Raw genomic sequence first — 23,095 nt, 5'->3', positions numbered from 1 at the left:
GACCTCTTTGGCCACAGGGGAGGTGACGGAGGATTGGAGAATGGCAAATATAGACCCCTTGTTTATAAAAGGTTACAGGGAGAATCCTGGGAATTATAGACCAGTGAGTTTTATATCAGTGGGGTGTAAACTACTGGAGAGGATTCTTAAGGATACGATCTATGAGCATTTGGAAAAGTCCAGCCTACTCAAGGATAGTCAGCGTGGCTTTGTGAAGGGACAGTCGTGCCTTACGAGCCTAACTGAGATTTTTGAGGAGGTAACTAAAGAAATTGATGAGGGTAGGGGGGTAGATATGTCTACATGGATTTTAATAAGGCATTTGACAAATTCCCCCATGAGAGACTCATCCAGAAAGTCATGAGTCACGGGGTCAGTAGAATCTTGGCTGTGGGTATAAAATTGAACTTATAGGAAGAAAGCAGAGAGTAGTAGTGGAAAGAAAGTATTCTGCCTGGAGGTCGATTTTTATAAATTACCTGGATGAAGAGGCAGAAGGATGGGTCAGGAAGTTTGCGGATGATGCGAAGGTTGGAGGAGTTGTGGATGGAGCTGAAGGTTGTCGAAGGTTACAAGAGGATATAGGCAGGATGAAGAGTTGGGCGGAGAAGTGGCAGATGGAGTTCAATCCGGATAAGTGTGTTGTGATGCATTTTGGAAAGTCAAACCAGAAGGCTGAGGACTGGGTTACTTAAGAGTGTGGTTCAAATCCATACATCCCTCAAGGTCACCACACAGGTTGATAGGATAGTTAAGAAGGTCTGATGCTAGGCTTCATTAATAAGAGGGTTGAGTTCAAGAGTAGAGAGGTCATGTGGCAACTCTACAAATCTCTGGACTTAGAGTATTCTGTCCAGTTCTGGGCACCTCATTACAGGATGTGGAAGCTGTGGAGAGGGGGCAGAGGAGATTTACTAGGACGTTGCCTGGATTGGGAAATGTCTTATGAGGCAAGGTTAGCAGAGCTGGGACTTTTCTCTTTGGAGCATAGAAGGATGAGACGAGACTTGATAGAAATCGACAAGATTATGAGAGGCACAGATAGAGTGGACGGACAGCGCCTGTTTCCCAGGGCAGGATCAGCAAACACCAGAGGATGTGTGTACAGTGAAGGGAGAGAAGTTTAGGGTAGACATCAGGGGTAAGTTTTTTGCACAGAGAGTTGTGGGGGCCTGGAATGGCTTGCCGGGGTTAGGTCCTCTTGTTAGGTGACCACACATTAAGGTTAATCCAGATTTGGCCTCACCAATGTCTTATAAAACTCTACCACACATCCCAACTCCTGCACTTAATCCTTTGATTTATGAAGTCTAATATGCCAAATGCTCTCTTTACAACCCAAGCATCCTCCACATTTCTGCTGTGCATTTCCCTGAGAAGATCCAATCTTAATATACTCTCTCACATTCTTGCTTAAATACCCCACCTTAATTTGCCCTTTCCTAATTCAACAGTTTCTCATTTCAACTGCTGTGTCCTCATCCATGGATGTGCTAAAGGTCAGGGATTTGTGGTCACTCTCTCCAAAATGCTCACCCACCAAGAGGCAGTTCACTTGAAAAGATTTATTTCCCAGATTACATCCAGTATGGCCTCTCCTGTAGACGGCCTTGACTCAACTTACAATTTCTACCCCTTTGGTATGATTAAGGTGCTAATCATTGGCTGGGAAGTTGAAGTCCCATATTTAAAAATAACCTTTATAAATCTCTGCTCCCCACTGGCCTGGAAACTACTGGGAAGTCCATAATGACACACCCAATAATGTTCCTCCCTTCCTGACTTTTACCTGTGCAAACTCAGTCTGGAATCCCTCCACAACGTCCTCCTTTTCAGCACCTGCATTTACAGCTCTCATTAAAGCCCTCCTCTGTGACCAAATTGCTCTCGGATATACTGAAGCAGAATCTTTCTGACGAGAAGTCGGAGGGAACCTTGGAGTGGAACCTACCTGCACCATATTTAAACGGGACTGTCCGAGGCAGGTACGTAAATCCTAACAGGTTGTGCAGAGCTCTCCTGTATGGAAGACAAAAACCAAGTTCAAGTTTTTTTTTGTCATCCGATTGCACAAATATAACCCAACAGAACAGCCTTTCTGGACGTCAGAGAAACACATCCATCTCACAGCCATGACTGTGAGCCGATACGTTCATCATTCTATATTCTCACTGCCCATGGGAAGAAAATGTTTTTCAGTTCGCCGGCGGGAGTAGCTGAAAGATGCTGTGTGCAGGGTGGCAGGGGTCCTTAACGATTTTGCCCATCCTCTTCAGACAACAATCCCGGTGGATCATGTAGATTATGGAAGTGAGGACCCAGTGATCCTCTCTGCCACTCTTCTGCTCCTGTGTATTGACCTCCAAACCAATTCTCTCCAGCAATCTGACTGTGGAGGCCCATTCAACTAGGCATGCGAGCTGGCCCCCAAAATGGCGGTCGCACATCGGCAAAGAGGTCAGTCCCCAAGGTGGCACGGGGCTTCCTTCATCGAGGGGAGAAAGCCTGTGCACAGGAAGAACCCTTCGTGTTCGCCAGGGACGTCATTTCCACCGGCAATGGCGGAAATGGAAGTGCACATGAAGTCGGACCTGCAGGCCCAAATAAAGTATTTTCAAGCTCAGCTCCAAATGTGCATGTTGTTGTCATTTCTGCCCTGTGTGTAGCACATCGCCACAGTACCGCGCTGAGATGCACCCGGCTAGGCCCCTCTCGGTAGAGCTCCTATTGAAGGTTGACACAATAGTGGCTGGTAGCCTTGCCCACTTTAGTCTTCTCAGGAAGTGCAGCCACTTTTGCCGCTTCCCGACAAGCGAGGGGATGTTGGGCGTCCACGATGGGTCATTCGTTAAGTAGACTCCAAGGAACGTGATGCTCTCCACATTCTCAATGAAAGGAATTGTCTCAATGGCAAGAAAAATCCGATCTACAGCCAGTTCAGTAAAAAAGGTTAAGGACTTGAAGTACTGACAGGGATAGCTGAGAAATGACTCTAGTTCTGTGGGGCCAGCTCCTGAGGTGGGTTTCCATTCTGAATCGGGGAAAATTATGCTGCCGAAGGATAAGTCAACAGATATATATGAAGGATGAAGGTTCCATTATTGTCACGTGATACTACATTTAGAATATAACAAACATGAAATTCTTTGTCTACCGTGAGGCAGACAGAGTGTCTCCACTTTGTTCAGTGCCCCTCATGGAAATGAGGGCCCAGTGAGGAACAAGCTCGCATCCCCTGGTTTACAAGGCCAGTGAGCTATCGGACCCTCTAATGTTACCGGCAGAATACAGAGGTAGGGTTACGTTTCAGACTAACTTTACCGTAATGAGGTGGAAAGAGTGAGGCATTGAGAGCAGGCAGCAAAGATGGTATGCTTAGGGAATGTTGGTTTAAGAAGAATATTGAAGCTTGGATCTTGGTAAAGAAGGTGGTATATTTACTGTTTTGGAAATTGATTTCGAATGAGTCAAATGGAGGTCATGTAAAAGGGAAGAGTTCGAATGGTAGGACTTTGAGGGCATTGAAGTACAGAGGGTTCTGTGCATTTACATTCAAAGCTCCCTGGAAGTGATCTTGCAAGTGGATAATATGTTAAAGGAGGTGTAGGGTATGATTGCCTTCATTTCACGGGGTATTGATTGTCAGGGTTAGGGCAGTGATACAGTATATAACTGTGATCCGGGCCATATGGAGGCCTGACAGCAATTCTGGTCACCTCATTACAGTTGGTTTGGGAAAATAACCATAACCATATAACCACTTACAGCACAGAACAGGCCAGTTTGGCCCTACTAGTCCATGCCGTAGCAAATCCCCACCCTCTTAGTCCCACTGACCAGCACCCGGTCCATACCCCTCTAGTCCCCTCCTATCCATGTAACGATCCAGTCTTTCCTTAAATGTAACCAATGATCCCGCCTCGACCACGTCTGTCGGAAGCTCATTCCACATCCCCACCACCCTTTGCAAGAACATTTCCCAAGATGATTAAGGCATGGGAGGTGGGACAAATTTAGTTTGTTTTCTGTGGAGATCGGAGACTGGGTGCTGACCTGTGGCTAATGAGATAATGAAGAAAGTCGACTAATAATCTTTACCTCAGGGTAAATGTCAAATATTAGAGGGCACGTGGTCAAGGGCTTTTAAAAGGAGATCTGGAAAGGCGAGCTCGGGTAGTGGTGGAAACAGACATAATGCGAGCTGAGATGTAGACATCACCAACCCATGGGACTCTTCCATTTTATACCTTGTGAGTCATTGTATTTTGTGTTGGCTTTTGTAGAGAAGAAAAAAATAAGATTAATTTAGTTAATTTGGAATGGCACAGATGGTGAAGCAGTTGGTGCAATGTGGTTTCAACGCCTTTACAGCGCCAGCGGTTTGAATCCCACACTGTATGGAGTTTGTACATTCCCCTGTGTCTGCATGGGCTTTCCCCGGGAGCTCCGGTTTCCTCCCACCATTTGAAACATACCAGGGGCTGTAGGTCAATCGGGTGTAAATTGGGCAGCATGGGTTCGTGGGCCGAAAACGTCTGTCACCGCGCTTGTATATCTAAATGTTTAAATAAATAAAAATTAACAGGCCAAGGTGGGACAATGAAATAATGTACTGGTCATCCTGCATCTCAGAGCGATTAAATCAATCTGGGTTATTTCCCCTAGTTTAATTGCATCAACATCATTAAAAGTGGGAGTGTGATCTTATTCGCAGGTGGATTCCTGTCCTGGAATATTACACACGAAGAGAGAAAGTGTTCACTGTCAAAGAGATGATGAAAATTAAACGTTGACAGAAAGGGACTGGAAGTGTAAAGAAGGAACAGGCACATGGCTGAAACTGAAGGCGAGGTGCAGATAAACAATAACAACAAATAGAAGAGCAGATTATTATATAAATGGTGAAAAACTGCAGGCTGCTGTCATGCAGAAGGACTTGGGCGGGCTCGTGCACGGATCCCAAAAAGTTGGGTTGCATATTAAGAAGGCAAATGGAATGTTGGTCTTCATCGCTCGGGGAATTGGATTCGAGAGCAGGGAGGTCATGCTGCAACTGTACAAGGTCCCGATGAGGCCGCACCTGGAGTACTGTGTACAGTTCTGGTCTCCGTACTTAAGGAGGTGCACCAGGTCGATCCTAGAGATGAGGGGATTGAGAGACTAAATCGCCTGGGGTTATACTCACTCAAATTCAGAAGAATGAGAGGAGATCTTATAGAAACATATGAAATTATGAAAGGGAGAGAGAAGATTGAGGCAGGAAAGTTGTTTTCACTGGTAGTTGAGACCAGAACTAGGGGACTCGGCCTCAAGATTCAGAGGAGTAAATCTGTGGAATTCTCTGCCCAGTTGAGGCAACTTCATATTTAAGGTTCAGTTCGATTTTTATATTAAAAAGGAATTAAGGGATATGGGGTAAAATGCAGGTAGGTGGAGTTGAGTCATGATCAGATCAGCCATGATCCTATTGAACGGTAGAGCAGGCTCGACGGGCTGAATGGCCGACTCCTGCTCCTATTTCTTATGTTCTTATGTTCATTCAAGAGGCTTCCTAACCAAGCTTACGCAATATTTTACAGCAACTCGATGGGGCTTCAGCGCATTTAGAAATAGCCCAGATTGATTTAATCGTGAAAAACAGTTGTGAGGTGCCCAGTCCTGGCAAATGAAATGGCAGGTTGATGGATGTCCCAACGAAACGTGTGCAGAAAGAGCCAAAGGTAGTGCAGTGAGATCAATCAGCGCAATGGCCGGTAGTGATGGGGATCCGGAACGGCTTGAATGGAAATAACCAAGGAGGAGCTGATTGAAAGAGTTTGTAGCTTCCTGTTATTTTACAGCTTGAGAGAACAATTAATCAATTGGGAAAAAAATCAAATGCATCTCAGAAGGACCTGCCATTGGGATGAATGGTTTAAAAATCTGCACGTGAAGAAATGAAACTTGAAATGGTTCTGTGGAGATCCAAGTTAAGGTGAGCCCCTATGGTTGTTTCACTGATCTATTTTGTCCTGAAAAGAGGTAAGAATACAAAGATAATTAATCACTGAGGGTCCTTTAGGCACACAGCACAGGCCATTTCGGCCCACAAGTCCGTGCTGCCCAATTTACACCCAATTAACCTACATCCCTGGATATTTTGAAGAAACCCAAGCAGACACGGGGAGAACGTACAAAGTCCTCACGGGATTCGAAACCCGGTCCCGATCACTGGTGCTGCAAAGGCCTTGCACTGACCACTACGCCAACTTTAGGAAGGAATGATTGTAGATAACACAAGACATGGAACGCTGTGAAGGCCCTTTAAACAGTCTCCTGCATTTCACATGGACAAACGCAAAGCGTTACGTGGATGCTCAGACACCTTCGTCACGGTCTCCATGATGCACTCTTCTCTCTGGAACACCGTCAGATAAAGGACAGATGAAGCCAAGGGTTGAATCCCCATTGTTCCTCAGTCACCAGGTAACACGTTCCTCTCATTGTTTCCTCTGTGCCTTTGCTTGAAGATGTGGTGCAATATTACTCTCACATTTTCCGACACTAAAAAGTGCAGATGGGCAGCAGCCCCACCCTGGCCCGCTGAAGTGAAATAGACGGTCTTGTGTTTGGGAAAATCACCTTGAGTGTTCCATCTGTGATCTCCTTCCACTCCGCCTGCACAATGCGCTGGCTCTGGGAAAGTGCATGATGGATTTGGCAAACGCGATTTGTCCGATTGCGAATTTGATTCCGTTAAAGGTAGAAGTGGTGGTGGAGAAGGAGCTCATCTTAAAGGGAAAGGTGGGAAATTAGACCTGCAGTGCAAGAGTAGAAGTAAATTGAGGACATTGCCCAGCCGGGCAGAGGAGCTGAGGGGGATAATGGCTCAGCCATTGATTAAATGGTGGGGCAGCCTTGATGGGCTGAATGAACTGTCTCTGTCCCTCCATATCATATTCTTATGACCCTTAACTAAAATGGCATATGCTAGCCATAAACAGAGTGTAACTAAGATGTATCAGATGGAAGGAAGTTTGCCATTTGGTGCATCTTTTAAGCCGACGTGCAGTGGAATGAATCAGGGGTGAGAGCAAATCTCATGGGTAATTGTCCATTCTGTGCAGCCTGGCATTTTGGATTCTGGGAGGTTTAATTAGAGCTGAGGAACTGAAGCACTGAGAAGAGGAAATTATGTCCATTTTGGACTGAAATGAGAAGTTGTGCGGTTGACGTTTCAAATTCTCTATCCACAGGACAGTGGAAGATGAGCAATTGTGTAAATTTGATGTCAATAAATTGGAGAATTGAAGGGCAATCATGGGATCAGAAGAAGAGTGAATGAAATGGCACTGTGATATTTAATCACCTCCGTGATTGTGGAGATTGAAGACGCGCTGGATGGAAAGTCCTGACCGTGGCCTTGCTATCCAACATACTATGACATTGAAAACCCTTGCATGAGGAGCATTTATCCATCTCACATTCTGGGTACCACTCTGCCATATCAACGCCCCAACCAACAGGTTTGGCAACAGGTGTTTCACCCACAGTGAATCTTTATGGTCATACCTTTGGCCCATCATTCTCACATCTACATGTCCCACTCACATCTAAACCAATCCTATTTGAAAAGTACCGGGGTGGGGGAGGTTAATGGGGTGTGATTGGGCGACACGGACTCCTGGGCCGAGGTGGCCTGTTACTATGCAGTATGGTTAAATTTTTTTTTAAATTAAATCGTGTATCCATCCATTTTTTTTCTTCATACCAATGACATGGAGGGTGATGCAACTTCTTCAACACTCCAGGAACCTGGGGTTGATCTCGGATGCAACCAATGTGGAATTTGAGTGTTCTCCCTTTGACCGAGCCGTTCACTTCTAGAGTAACACAACATGGCAATAGACCCTTTGAACCAACCAGTCGAGGTCGAACAAGGGTCAACCAGAGAGACCATGGAATATTATAGGTCAGAATGAGAAGGTACCCATTTAAAACAGAGATGAGGAGAAATTTCTTCAGCCAGAGGGTCATGGATTTGTGGAATTCGTTACCACATCCAACCGTGGAGGCTGGGTGATTGGTGGAGTTGGAGGAGGAGATTGATGGCTATCTAATTAGTCAGGATATCAAGGGTTATGGGGAAAAGGCCAGAATTTGGAGCTAGATGTGAGAACAGTTTAACCCAGGGTGGAGCTGCAGAGAAAACTCGATGGGCCATTCCTTTATCTTGTGAATACAGCAAAAATCACGAAGAAGTGGTTAACGTTCTCTTTTTATTGTCCAACCTGTTGTCGTTCCAGCCAAGGACCTCAACCTCGCACAGGTTCAGTTGTTTTTTATCTCCCGGGACGATGATGGTCACATATCGGCCCATGAAAGCACCGCAATTGAAGGTCAACGTGGCCAAAATGGCTTGGGCGGTTCCACAGCTGGAAGAGACGCAAAGCAGAACCGTCAGAAGCCAGCACCTCGGACTATTCATTCATCCAAAATGTAGCTCTGTACAAAATCAGTGTGGTGGGCCCGATTTGATGGGCGCCAATGCGCAGATACCGATGATCTGCTTGGAGCGTTTGACGGAGTATAGTTTAATCGAACTGTAATTTGCCATTTTAACCAAAAGAGGCAGGAAGCTGTAGGGAGCCCCTGGAGTTACACATAAATCCGCAGCTAAGGGCAGTAGATTTCCTTCCTGTAGGCTCAGTGAGCAGCGAAGGCCCCATGATCAGAATCCAACGGGTTAACGTATGTTTCTGGAGAGGTCCTGATTTTACATTTCAAAACTGTTTCATCCATCAAATTTACATTCCAATTTCTCCCGAAACCTCACCCACCTCCAATCAGCTACCCACGTAGAGCCTTTGCACCAGTTGATCACATTGACGAAACAGAAACTATCTTTAACTTTACATTTCCCAGTGATGCCTTCAAAGTCTCAGAACCTGGCAAACGTCCGTAACGTGCAAACACCAGAGGACATGCGTACAAAGTGAAGGGATGGAAGTTTAGGGGAGATATTGGGGAATTTTATTTTACACAGAAAGTTGTGGGGGCCGAGTCTGAGACATGATGGTCCCTTAAGACATTTTTTCACAAGCACAAGCACATGGAGGAAAGGAAATTAGAGGGTTATGGAATAGGAGGGTTTAGTTTGGTTTTGGTAGGAATATATAGGTTAGCACCACATTGAGGGCCGAAGGGCCTGTACTGAGCTGTAATGTGCCCAATGTATTTAATAGCTTAGTTATGCATATCAGAAGTGACCTAAATAAGGCAAGTTTTCACAACATTTTATCTGGATGGACAAATCCAGACTGAAGGGCACAGGTTTAAGGTGAGGGGAGAAGGTTTTAAGAGAGAACTGATGAGCCCAATTTCCATCCAGAACCCCAGCAGGTATCTAGAATGAAATGGCTAGTAAAAACTATAAGAGCACGTCCATGAGATATTTCTGCAGATTAGGCTATTCAACCCATCGAGTCTACCCTGACATTCAATCATTTCCCAATCAGCCCCACTGTCCTGCCTTCTCCCCTTAACCTGTGATGTCCTGGCTCCTCAAGAACCTTTCAATATCTCCCATTAATTTACCCAATATCTTGGCCTCCATAACCGCCTGTGGTAACAAATTCCACAGACTTACCACCCGAAAGAAATTCCTCCGCATCTCTGTTCTAAGTGGATGCCCCTCAATCCTGAAGTAGTGCCCTCTTGTCCTGGACTCTCCCACCATAGGAAGCAACCTTTCTACATCTACTCTGTCCACGCCTTTGAACTTTTGAAATGTTTCAATGAGATCCTCCCCCCCATCATATTCTCCTAGATTCCAATGAGTACAGGCCAAGAACTGTCAAACACTTCCATTTCCTGAATCATCCTTGTGAATCTCTTCTGAACTCTCCCCAGTGTCCAAACATACCTTTCTTAAACAAAGACCCCAAAACTGCTCTCAAGTGAGGTCTCACCAGTGTCTTATAAAGCCTCAACATCATATCCCTGCTCTTCTATTCTATTCCTTTACAGCCATATAACAATTACAGCACAGAAACAGGCTAGTTCGCCCCTTCTAGTCCATGCCGAACACCTTCTCCCACCTAGTCCCATTGACCTGTATCTGACCCATAACCTCTCTCATCCATGTACCTCTCCAACTTTTCTTTAAATATTAAAATCGAGCCCGCATCTACCACTTCGGCCGGAAGCTCATTTCACACTCCCACCACCCTCTGACTGAAGAGATTCCCCCTCACGTTTCCTTGCATATCGTCTCTTTTGCTTTTTTATTGGCTTTATATCCCCCTGTCAGCCACAGTCACAAAATTTTCACATTTGAATATTTCCTCTTTTCTGGTCTGTATTTACCCTGCTTCATTTCTTGCACAAACTCCATCCATTGCTGTTCTGCCGTCTTCCGTACGAGTGCCCCATTTCCATCCTACTTTGTCCAGTTCCTCTCTCATGCTGCTCTAATCCCCTTCTCTCCACTGAAATACCGATGCATCTGCCTGCAATTTCTCTTTGTTGAATCCCAAATTGAACTCAACCATATTGTGATCACTGGTCCCTTTCATCACAACTCCCAGCCCTGTCCAGCGGATCCTCTAGTAGGCCTCATTAACAAGTTGCTCCAAAAAGCCATCCCGTGGGCATTCGACAAAATTTCTCTCTTGAGGTCCAGTCCCAACCTGGTTTTCAAAATCTACTTGCCTGTTAAAATCCCCCACGACGACCATAACGTTGCCCTTCTGACACGCCTTTTCTATATGCCTTTGTAATTAATGGTCCACATCCCGGCAATTGTGTGGAGGTCTGGATATAACTGCCAACAGTGTCTTTTTACCCTTTCTGTTTCTTAACTCTACATCTTCTGATCGTTGTCACCTCTTTCTAATAATTTCATGTTATTCCTACTGTGTGGAGGCCTGGATATAACAGCCAACAGTGTCCTTGTTTTATCCTTGCTATTTTTAAACTCAACCTACAATTACTTTTTACCTTCTGATGCACTTACCCATTTCTAATGATTGAATGTTATTTCTTACCAACAGAGCCGCGCCACTCCCTCTGCTTGACTGCCTATCCTTTCGATATCCTGTGTATCCTTGAACGTTCAGCTCCCAGTGACATCCCTCCTTTAGTCACGACTCCGTGTTGGCCACAAAGTGTTGCTGTACTACAAGGTCATACAGTTTGCGTGCATTTAAATATCAAACCTTGAGTACTTATTGCTACCTCTCTGGCTTGGGACCCTGTGGCTTTGCATTTCATCCCCGTGGATGCAATTTTGCCCTATCTGCCTGTCTTTCCACACTCCTTCCAACTGTCCTTAATGTTCTGCACAGAACATGACAGCCTTCCAACCACGATGTTGCAATGACCTTTGTACACCTACTCACACCCAAAATCTATTTGTCTCGCATCTATGTGCCTGTCTAATAGATATTTTTTCAATATCCCTTTGTACTAGCCTTCACAACTTGCCCTGGAAATGCACTCAAAATGGACATCGGACGTCTCTTCCCCCCCCCCCCCACAAACTTTCCTCGCATCACCTTGTAGAGATGCCCCCTGGCATTTGCGAGTCTCTCTCCAGGAGAAGGTGCTGATTATGCCCCCTTTCTATTGCTCCCATGATCGTGTGGACCTCCACCGTGAAGTCGCCTCTCATGCTTCTTCACTTCATGGAGAAAAGCTCGAGCTGCCCTGGTCTCACCTCATAAGACACGCTCTCCAATCCGAGCAACCTCCCGGTCAATCTCTGCCCTCGCTCAAAACTTGCACACCCTTCCTGTAATGAGGTGCCCAGAATGGAATAGAATGTTCCAAGTGTGGTCTAACCAGTGTTTTACGACCGACGACTCCTGAATTCAATCCCCCTGACTGATGAAGGTCAGCATGCCATAAGCTTTCCTAACTACCCTCTCAACCTGCGCAACAGCATAAAGGGATCTGTCGATTTGGACCCCAAGTTCCCTCTGTTCTTCCACACTCTTTAGAATCCACCATGTACTCTGCCTTTAAGAGTGGCCTTCCAGCATGCATGACTTCTCATTTATCCAGCTCAAACTCCATATGCCACTTTTCCGCCCAACTCTGCATTGTGTTGAAATCCTTTGGTAACCAACGGCGACTTTCCACACGATAGACTTCACTTCCAACCTTCACATCCATTCCTCCTCTCCTTTGTCCAGGTCATTCAGAAAAATTACAAAGATCAGGGATTTCAGAACAGATCCTGCAGAACGCAGCTGAGATCAAGGCAGAATACGTTCCAGCGACCATTATGTTCTGATTTCTTCAGAAAGCCAAGTCTGCCGCATGACAGGCAAAATCCCACCAGTCTCATCCCTCAGGACTTTCTGGATGGGTTTACCATGGGGTGGGGCTTTTCTAATGCCTTACTAACATCCACATTTACCTCCCTACCTTCATAAATTTCATTTCTTTCTTGCCCAATTTGGCTCATAGGTATGACCTACCACTTAACCAGCCTTGCTAACTACCCCCTGAGAAGACCATATTTCTCTAACCTCCTATAACTCCTGTCCCTGTCTCCACCCGCTTACGAGTCCATAATTCCCAAAATATTGCTGTCCTCTCTTATTAAACAAGGGACCACATTTGCCATTCCCAAATGCTCCGGTAACCCATTATTCGACCTGGAAGGCAGCAAAAAGTGTTATCAACACACCAGAAATCTCTCCACTCACTCCTGTTCTAATGTGGGGAATATCTCATCCGGTCACAGGACCTTATGAATCCTAAAGTAGAGAGCTGGTGTTGGCCCTTGAATACTTACAGCCTGCTGAAATTCCCATTGTTATTCGCCGAGTTTCCGATGTGGACCTCTGCCCCTCGGAGCTGTTCCGTGCAGCAGTCTTCCCTGTTGGTGATTCTCACTGCTGCCACGATGTGGGACGCACCCAAATCGACTCTCCACCAGGGGTTGGTGGATTCATCTGTGCGACTACAGGAATTCTTCTTGGCGTCTGTGTTCTTGTTGCCGTCAATGGCTCGGGCGGCAACTGCCTTACTGTTGGTGCTGGACTGGGTGGCTATGTTCTTCATCGCCAGGTTTACTGTTGAAAGGTATGTATAATTCACTCATTTCAGTCATCAGGGAGAGTTAACATTAAGGCCATTTGGCCTGAAACCTCCGCTTTAACAGGCGAGAAATGTTATCCTATCTCTGGGGCAGGATGCCCCACCAAGATTAAGTCTGTCAGAAAGGCCCGCCTCAGTAAAGGATATGAAGTGTGTACAGCAAGAACTTAAGGGCGGATATGAACCTACCTGTGTCTTCCAGCGACAGGAGCTTGGTACCAAAGACCTCAACCTCGCAGAGGGTCAGGATTTTCTGAGAGCCCGGGAGCAGGATGTTCACGTATCGGCCGACCAATCCATCACAGTGGAAGGTGTAACTTTGGGCAACTGATTGGACGGTCGCACAGCTGAAGGAGATGAAATACCAGGCTGAGGACAATAATGGATTCCACAACCTTCTGGAAAGTGTTTCCACGGGTCTGAGAGCTGATGTGTCTGGATATCGCTGTCCGTGACCAGTAGTTGGTGGCTCGTTGCGAGCTTTTAATGGTATTTGTGTGGGCCCCAAATCTACAACTCAAGGCAGATACTGACCCGCTCTTATGGTGAAGGAAGGATTGTAATGACCAGGGGCCAGCTTAAGACAGCAGTGTTGTTCCCTTCGGGCCGATGGATTTTAAGACAGTGAATGCATTTTTTTACAGAGTCTTGGTTGACAAAAATTGGATCAGCAAGTTTGCAGATGATATTAAGGTGATTGGAGACATTGTGGAGAGTGAGGAAGGTTTTCAAAGTTTGCAGAGGGATCTGGACCACCTGGAAACATGGGGTGAAAAATGGCCGATGAAATTTAATTCAGTCAAAAGTGAGGTGTTGCATTTTGGAAGGACAAACCAAGAAAGGACGTACACGGTAAATGGTCGGGCACTGAGGAGTGGGGTAGAACAGCGGGATCTGGGAATACAGATACAGAATTCCCTGAAAGTGGCATCACAGGGTTGTAAAGAGAGCTTTTGGCATCTTGGCCTTCATAAATCAAAGTATTGAGTACAGGAGCTGGGATGTTATGGTAAATTGTATCAGGTATTGGTGAGGCCAGATTTGGAGTATTGTGTGCAGTTTTGGTCACCGAACTACAGGAAAGGTATGAATAAGGTAGAAAGAGGATTTACTAGGATGTTGCCCGGACTTCAGGAACTGAGTTGAGCAAGATTAAACAGGTTAGGACTTTATACCTTGTCGTGTAGAAGGATGAGGGGTGATATGATGGAGGTATTTAAAATTATGAGGGGGACAGACAGAGTAAATGTAGACAGGCTTTTTCCACTGAGGGTAGGTGAGATACAAATGAGAGGACATGCGTTAAGAGTGAAAGGGGAAATGTTTAGGGGGAACATGAGGGGGAACTTCTTCAAACAGAGAGTGGTGGGGGTGTGGAACGAGCTGCCAGCTGAAGTGGTGAGCTCAGGCTCAATTTTAACATTTAAGAAAATTTTGGACAGGTATATGGTTGGGAGGGGTATGGAGGGGTGTGGGCTGGGTGCAGGTTAGCAGGACAAAGCAAAAAAAAAATGATTTGGCACAGACTGGAAGGGCCAAAGTGGCCTGTTTCTTGCTATTGTGTTCTGTGGTTTTATGGCATAACAAGGTCATGAATTATTGAAACAAGTAGTGGGATTTAGCTCTTTCAAAAGGGATAAGATGGGAGATAAGAGAGGTGGGGGACAGGGTAGGGATAGCAGCAAGCTGCAGAAGGGAGGATGCTGTGGAGGGATTGTCTACTGTGTCAGGGTTGGGTGGAAGTCAGAAACACAAAGGGAGTCATTACTGTATTGGGAGCAGACCATGGTCCTCCAATCGCCCTCGGGTCACCGGGCGTCAGATTTTGGAATGCTGCACAAACCAGAGTTGGCATTTTGAGAGAATTCAGCTTCGCAGACACTGACCGACGCGTCCTAACTGCAAGGGGTAGAGACAGGGCAGAATTTATCAGGTGTGTCCAAGAAAGATTCCTGACCAGCCAACGAGAAAAGAGGTCACACTGGATCTAGTACTGATCAGGGACGGACCTCTCGGTGGGGGCGGACCTCTTGGTGGGGGTGGACCTCTCGGTGGGGGAGCATTTTGGTGAGCGTGACCACAACTCCCTGAGCTTTAGCAGAGCCGTGCACATGGATATGAGCAGACAAAATGGGAACGTGTTTAATTGGAGAAGGGCTAATTACAACGGGATGTGGTGGGACCTTGGGTGAGTAAATTGGGAACAAATATTCACGGGAGGAAACACAGACGTAATGTAGAAGATGTTTGGAGACCACTTGCACATGGTTCTGGATCAGGTTATCCCAGGATAAGGAAACGTAGACAAAAAGTGCGAGGCAGCTAGTTTGTAAAAAGAAGGAATCATAGATAAGATTTAGGAAGCAAACGATAGAATTATATAGTAGCAAGGAAGGAATTTAAAAAAAGGATGAAAGAGGGTTAAAAGTGGCGCAAGAAGGCCTTGGCAGGTAGGATTAAGGGACACCCCAAGGCGTTCTATGTATAACAGAACGATGAGCATGAAGTTAACGGCACTAAGGATGAAAATTGTTGAATCCAAGAGACAAAGTTAGAGGATCCTTAGGCCTCGATCTTGTCTTATGCATCCTTGAGTGGATAAGTAGGAGCTGTCGGAAGGACGAGCAGCCTGACCGTGGCACCATGGTTCTGGAAATCATTCAAGAGGGAGGGAAATGTAGTGCTAATCAGGGAGAGTATAGTGACGGGTATTGACAAAGATTTCTGTCGCAGGATAGAGTGCCCCGAAGGCTACGGTTCCTGTCTGGTGCCCAGGCTTGGGATATCCTACCTGACCTGCTGAAGAATTTTCAGTGGGAAGGACGTCTTCATGTGTTTACCAATGATGTCAGCAGAATGAGGAAAGAAGGTTTGCTCAGGGAATTTAAGGAGATAGGGTCCAAATTAAAATGCCGAAGAAGAAAGGTGCTCATCTCTGGAATACTACCAGAGTCTCGTGCAAATTGGCGCAGAACCCAGAAGCTTAGAGAGTTAATTTTGTGGCTCAAGGATTAGTGTTCTAATTCATGGGAAAATGGCACCATACTGTGGACCGGCTCTACCTAAACCGTGATGGGACCTGGAATCTGGCAAATAGCATATCTTGAACTGAGGCCAGGGGTTTAAACTAAATAGTGGGGGAGGGTGGGCCAACTTTGCAGAGAGATGGATAAAGTAAAAGAGTGTGGAAAAGGTATAAGCAAAATGTAGAAGAAAGAGAAAACTAAGAATGGGATGGCGGGGATCAATGTCAACTGATAAAGAGGCAACGATTACCAGATTTTAATTGCACACTGGGTAAAACGACACTTTATTTGAATTCCCGTAGTATTTGAAACAAGGCCAGTGAACTTGTGGCACAAATCTGTACAAAGGGGTATGATTTAGTGGCCATGACAGAAAGGTGGTTGCAGGGTGGAGAGGATTGGGAATTAAATATCCAAGGATATCAGGTGATAAGGAAGAACGGGTTGGAAGGTGAGGGAGGTGGGGATCAGGAGAATAGTGAGAGATTATGTAAAATCCAAGGAGCAAAATGTTGGATTCATTTGGGTCGAGATCAGAAATAGTAAAATGGGAGTTGTCTCTTAGCCACCCAATAACAACATTACAGGCAATAAACCAAGGAAGGTAAAGATAAAGGAGGGTCTGGCTGTAAATACTGTAAATATAACCAAAAAATGATTATTGTACTTTGTTGGGAGCTCTGGGGCAGTTGGAGAGGTTGTAGGGTGGGTAAATGGGTGCAATGAGCACACTCTAGGATGTGGAGGGAGGTGGCACCAAGGTTTTGTGGGATGGTGCTGGGGGTGGGAGGGGTTATTTGGGGGTGATTTTTTGTCTTTTTTTAAGAATTGCTAATTTTTTTTCGCTTGTTTAGGTTTTGTTTGGATCGTGGTCGTCTGCACCAGAGATCGACAGCAGATAAGCAGGATGGAAGTATAAGGGGAAAAGAAGGAAGAGGAGGGGCTCTGGGATAATGAATAAGACAATAAAATTTGTAAGTTACAATGTGAATGGGATAAACAGACCGATAAAGAGAAAGAGAGTTTTGGCACACCTTAAAAATTGCAGGTAGACACAGTAATTTTACAAGAAATCCAGCTTACAATTTAAGAACATATAAAGTTAAAGAGGGAGTGGGTTGGCCAGGTGGCAATATCCTCCTTCAATTCCAGAGCCAGGAGAGTGGCTATCCTGATAGGAAAGAATGTTCCAGTGGTGGTCTGGGATGTGGTCGCCAATCTGGCCAGGAGAATTGTGATGATGCATTGTCAGACATACTCTGAATTGTGGACACTTATGAATACATATGTCCAAAATTTTGATGATGAACAATTTATACAAGGTATGTTCTTGAAGATAACAGAGGGGTGTGAGAATGTCTTGTTTGGAGGGGATTTCAATTTTTGTCTGGATCCGTTCATGGACAAGTCACCAAAGAAAGTAATGAGGGCCAAGGTGACTAGGTCTACCTTGGCCTTTATGAAAAAGCTGAATTTAATAGACATCTGGAGAAAGCAGAATTTGAGAGAAAGGGATTATTCCTTTTACTCAAGACCACATGATTCGGACACTAGAATTTATCTTATTTTTAGCATCAGCCCAGTTGGAGAGTAGGAGATTGGAGACCGAGTACAAGGCTCAATTGCTGTCAAACAATTCACCCTTGACTCTGTTCATTGTAAAGCCAGATAAGCAGGCCACGACAAGTAGATGGTGCCTGAACTCGTTGCTGTTGGGAAAACTGGAATTTTGTAGCTTCGTTATAGCTCAGATAGAATTGTTCTGTGAGACAAATTGCCCCTCTACTGACAATAATTTCCTAACATGGGTCACATTGAAAGCTTATTTCAGGGGACAGATAATTGGATATACCAAAGGTATCAACAAAGGGGCAAATGAAGGAGATCAATAATTTGGAACAGGAAATAACTCATCTGGAATAAGACTATCAAAGAGCACTACAATAACTTAATGAATAAGAAGCTCACATGTAATATACTGCAAACATACAAGACTCAACAGTTGATCTTAAGAGCTAGACAACAGTATTGCGAGCTGGGGGAGAGGGCCCATAAAGTCTTGTCCTGGCAGGTGAGGGCGGAAGATGTCTCAAGAACAATCAATGCAATTCAAACAGGGGGAAGGCAAGATTTCACATAAACCAAAGGAAATAAACGAAACATTTAGATCGATCTATTAAGAGCTGTATAAATCTATCTGGGGGGAGCGGGGAGCAACTGCTTTTCCCAGAGAGTAGTGAATCTGTAGAATTTGCTTCCCATTGAGGCAGTGGAGGGGACCTCAGTAAATCTATTTTAGACCATGTTGGATAGGTAGCTACACGGTAAGAGATATAAGGTAAATAAAGGTGGGTGGAGATGAGCATTGAATGATGGAGCAGACTCGGTGGGCCAAATGGCAAACTCTTGCGCTCTTATGTTCTTAAATGCCTGGAGGTGGAGGATGTAGGGAGGTCCTAAATGAACACTTTGCTTCTGCGTTCACCAGGGAGGGGGGACCTTGGCAAGGTAAAGTCAGAATAGAAGAGGTGTATGTGCTGGAACATGCTGAGTTTACAAAGGAGGAAATATTGGATCTTCTTTGAAACATTGGGATTACTAATTCATGTTCAATGTGGGAAAATAGAGAGATATTGGGGTCGAAATCCATCCATCTCTGGCTGTTACCATGCAGGCCGATCAGCTCGGTAACAAGCCTTCTGCTTCTCTGGTTTTCAGGGGGAGGGTTGAAACCAAGAGTCGAGAAGCAATATTGCAGCCCCATAGAACTCTGGTTGGACCACACTTGGAGCACTGCGTTGAGTTCTCATTGCCTCTTTCCATAAATTACGTGGAAACTATGGAGAGAGAGCAGAGGAGATTTGGGAGGATTTTGTCTGATTTGGAGAGCGTGCCTTATGAGGCAAGGTTTGCAGAGTTAGGGCTGTTCTCCTTGCAGCGACAATGGATGAGAGGTGACTTAACAGACGCCTACAAGAAGCAGAGCTCAGGCGAACTGCCAGCAGCCCTTTCCAGGCTGAGAGTAGTACGTGCCTGGAGGGCATTGCCAGGGGTGGCAGTGGAGGCCTGGACAATCGTGACTTGTACAAGAATTAGTCAGGCACGTGGATGAAAGAGAGGGTTTTGTTTTTTGAGGAGGTTTCATTAGGTTGGCACAACATCGTGGGCCGAAGCTCATGTACGATGTTGTACTGGTCAATGCTCTGTGAATGTTCTGGACTCTGTCGGGATTTATTGTTCATCCTCACTTGTCCTTGGTTGATGTAGCGATGAACCCCAGACAATTTCCAGACGACAGATAAACCTGACGGATGAAGTGGGTAGAGTTTCTTCCCTGCAGCGCTGGAAATTTTCATATTATTTCCACAACCAGGTAGCTCCGTTCTTATCGTTACCAAGAGGAGTTTAATTGTTACGGTGCAGATTTATTTAATTAAACTTAACCACTACTTGCTGACAAGACAGGAGTTGAACTCCTGCCTCCGGATCAGTGATCTGAGACCTACACCGTTCGATCAGCGGCCGTAACCTTCAGGGTGACATAAACTACCTCATGATAGTAAGAAAAACTAAACTTTCAGAGCGACGGTCACGTAAAAAATAGCGGCAGATTTTGTTCTCCACTGAATACTTACAGACCATTGGAATCCACCTTCATCGAGTTCCCAATGCGGATCTGGGCTCCCAGGATCCTGTTCGAGCAACAGTCCATTCTGTTGGTGATTTTAACGACTGACACAATGTACGGTTGTTTTAAATCGACTTTCCACCAGGGGTTGCGTGATTGCTTTGTGTGCGTACAGGAACCGTTCTGGAAATATGATATTTTGTTGCCATCAATGGCTCTTTTGGGAGGGGCCTTCCAATCGATGCTGGATTGGAGTGCCATTCCATTCCTCGCCAGGTTTACTGTTGGATGTGAGAGTAACTCACGTCAATAAATCCCATCCATCAGTCTACAGTAGGTCACACTTTGTATAGTAAAGGTAAAGATACATGACCAACGTTTCGGGCACAAGCCCTTCATCGCAGTATGAGCTAAATGATGGCAGGCACCTGAATAAAATGGCGGGGGAAGAAGGGGCAGAGCGAGAAGCACGGACCCACAGTCACAAGGTGATAGGTGGATAACAGAGAGGGGGCACCACATAAAACAAGGGGAGGGGGAAGAGCTCTGTGAATGGACAGGGAAAGGATGAAGAGATGGAGAAATAAGATAGAGGGATAGGGAAAGAGAAAATGGTGAGTGGGCTAGCAGGATCTGGAGAGGCCAATGTTAATGCCATCCATTTGGAGAGGGCTTAGTCGGAATATGAAGTGTTGTTCCTCCAATGTTAAGGGTGTCTTTGGTTTGGCAGTACAGGAGGCCATGGACAGATACGTCAATGTGGCAGTGGGGTGCAAAATTGAAATGGTTGGCCACTGAGAATCCCTGTCATTGGCGTGGGCAGAGTGAATGTCCTCAGGAAAGTGATTTCCCAGTCTGCGTCCAGTCTTTCCGATGTACAGAAGGCCACACTGGAGCATCAGAAACAATAAGTGACTCCTGCAAATTCATAAGTGAAGTGTTGTTTCACTTGGAAGGACTATTTGGGGTCCAGAATGGTGGTGAGGGGGAGGTGCACACGTAACTTTGTGCAGCACCAAGGGGGCGATTAATGGAAAAGGATGACTTGAGGGGATCATGGAGGGAGCGGTCCCTGCAGATGGTGGAGAGGGGAATATGTATCTGGAGGTGGGATCATGTTGTAGCTTGTGGGAATTACAGATGGTATGTTGAATGCTGACGCTGGTAGGGCAGGAGTTGAGGACAAGGAAAATCCCATTTTTGTTACATTTTGGTGGCAGAGGGCAGGTGAGCAGGAAATGATGGAGATATGGGTAAGGCCCATGCTGACAGTGGTGGAGGGGAAGCCACAATTTTGGCAGAAGTCGGACATGTCAGTGATCTTGACTGGAAGACCTCATCATGGGAGCAGATGCAACGGAGACGGATGAATTGGGAGAAAGGATTGGAATCCTTGCAGGAGACTGGGTGTGAAAAGTTGTCGCTGTGGAAGCTGGTTGGAGTGCAAAAGGAACATCAGTAGAAAACCTGTGCAGCACAGATGGCTCTACGTAGCCAACAGAAAGGCAGAATAGCTGGGACCCCTGCGGCTCCCTATGGCTACTCCTTTGATTTGGCCAAAGTGGAATGGGTCAAAGGAGAAGTTACTAAGGGTGGGATCAAATTTTGCCAGGTAGTAGCAGAGGAGTACTGGTTCAGTCTTTTGTCAAGAAAGAAACAAATGTCTTTGAGAACTTTTGTGTGGAAGTGTAAAGAGGTTGGACGGCCACAGTGAAAATGAGGCGGTCAAATTCAGGGAATTGGAAGTTATTGAGGGCATGAAGGACATGTGAGGCATCATGGCTGTAGGCAGAGAGGGACTGGATCAGGGGAGATAAAATGGAGTCAAGGTCAGATGATACTATTTCAGTGGGACAGGAGCATGTGGGAACAATGGAGATAATTGGGTTGGTTATCTTAGGTAGGAGGTTGACCTGGGCAGTGCAGAGATGGGAAACAATGAGGTTGGAGGCTGTGGGAGAGAGATGACCAGAGTTAATGAGGTCAGAGGTGGTACTTGAAACAGTGGCGTAATGTTCTGGGGGGAGGGTGGGGGGGGGGGGGGGGGTTCTGTCGAAGAAGAAAGTAAAAAGAGACATGGGAGACCACAACAGCAGCTCACTTGTCAGCGTTGGGATTGTTGCGGAGAGAGCGGAGGGTAGAGCGTTCAGAGGAAGTGAGATTGGAATAAGAGAGGGGAGTGGTGAAAATGGGACAGCTGGTGTCTAGACGGCAATTGGGTATAAAATGATCCAGTGAGGTCAGCTGGCCAGGACCAAGTGTTCATGACAATGGATCTACCTGGTTAATTGGGTTTGTGTACCGGCATGTTCCTGTCCCACTGAGCTAGTGTCATCTTGCCTCAACTCAATTTTTTTCCTGGTCCATTTGCTCCCTACCACGTCCCATCTACTACTTCTATCTGCTCTCTGCAAGCCAATTCCAAATCTGCACAGCCAAGGTTCGATGAATCTCAAGCCTCATGATTTTCTGAATGTTCCTTCCATGGGGGACCTTGCAAAAGCCTTACTAAACCCCAGAAAAGTCACATCTACTGCCCGACTTTCTTTTGCTACTTGTTCAACAAACTCAATTCAGCTCGCGAGGCACGACCTTCGCCTCACAAAGCAGCCTGAGAAGCTGCTCTAAATGCTCATTCATCCAGTCCCCAAGATCTCTCTTCAATCAGGCAGCATGGTCAACGTAGCGGTTTGTGCAAGCCCTTTACAGAACCAGCAGTCGGGAGTGGAGTTCAAATCCTGCTCTGTCTGTAAGGAGTTTTACGTTCTCCCTGTGACCGCATGGGTTTTCCCCCAGGGCTCCAGTTACCTCCCACATTTAAAAGCATACTGCAGGTGTAGGTTAATTGCGTGTAAATTAGGCAGCGCGGACTCATGGCCCGAGGTGGCTTGTTATCGTGCTGTATGTCTAAAATTGTAAGTTTGCCCATCACAGAAGCAAGGCACAGGTCTATAATTTTCAGATCCACCCGATTCTTTGTGTTTAAATGAGGGGACTGTATTTACCTTTTTCCCATCCTCCAGATGTCTCCCATGGTCATGGAGAGCAAAAAGATCGTTGTCAACACCCCAGCAATCTCTTTCTCTGTTTCCTGTATTAACCTAGGGTATTTATCGTCCCATGCCAGGGAGGTATCAGTCTACATATCTGTAAAAACATTCAGCACTTTCTTAACTGCAAAGTGCTTTCTCTAGACTGACTTCACATTGACCAAAGTCCCTCTCTCTGGTGAACACGAAAGGAACACATTCACTTAGGAGTCCCCCTTTTCCGAAGCCTCAGGTAACACATTGCCACCTTAAGTGGCCGAAGCTCTCTCATCATCCTTGAAGGCTTCCCTTATGAATAGATC

The sequence above is a fragment of the Narcine bancroftii genome, chromosome 1 (assembly GCF_036971445.1).
Source record: "Narcine bancroftii isolate sNarBan1 chromosome 1, sNarBan1.hap1, whole genome shotgun sequence".
Classification (NCBI taxonomy): Eukaryota; Metazoa; Chordata; class Chondrichthyes; order Torpediniformes; family Narcinidae; genus Narcine; species Narcine bancroftii.
This window is presented reverse-complemented; position numbering follows the sequence as displayed.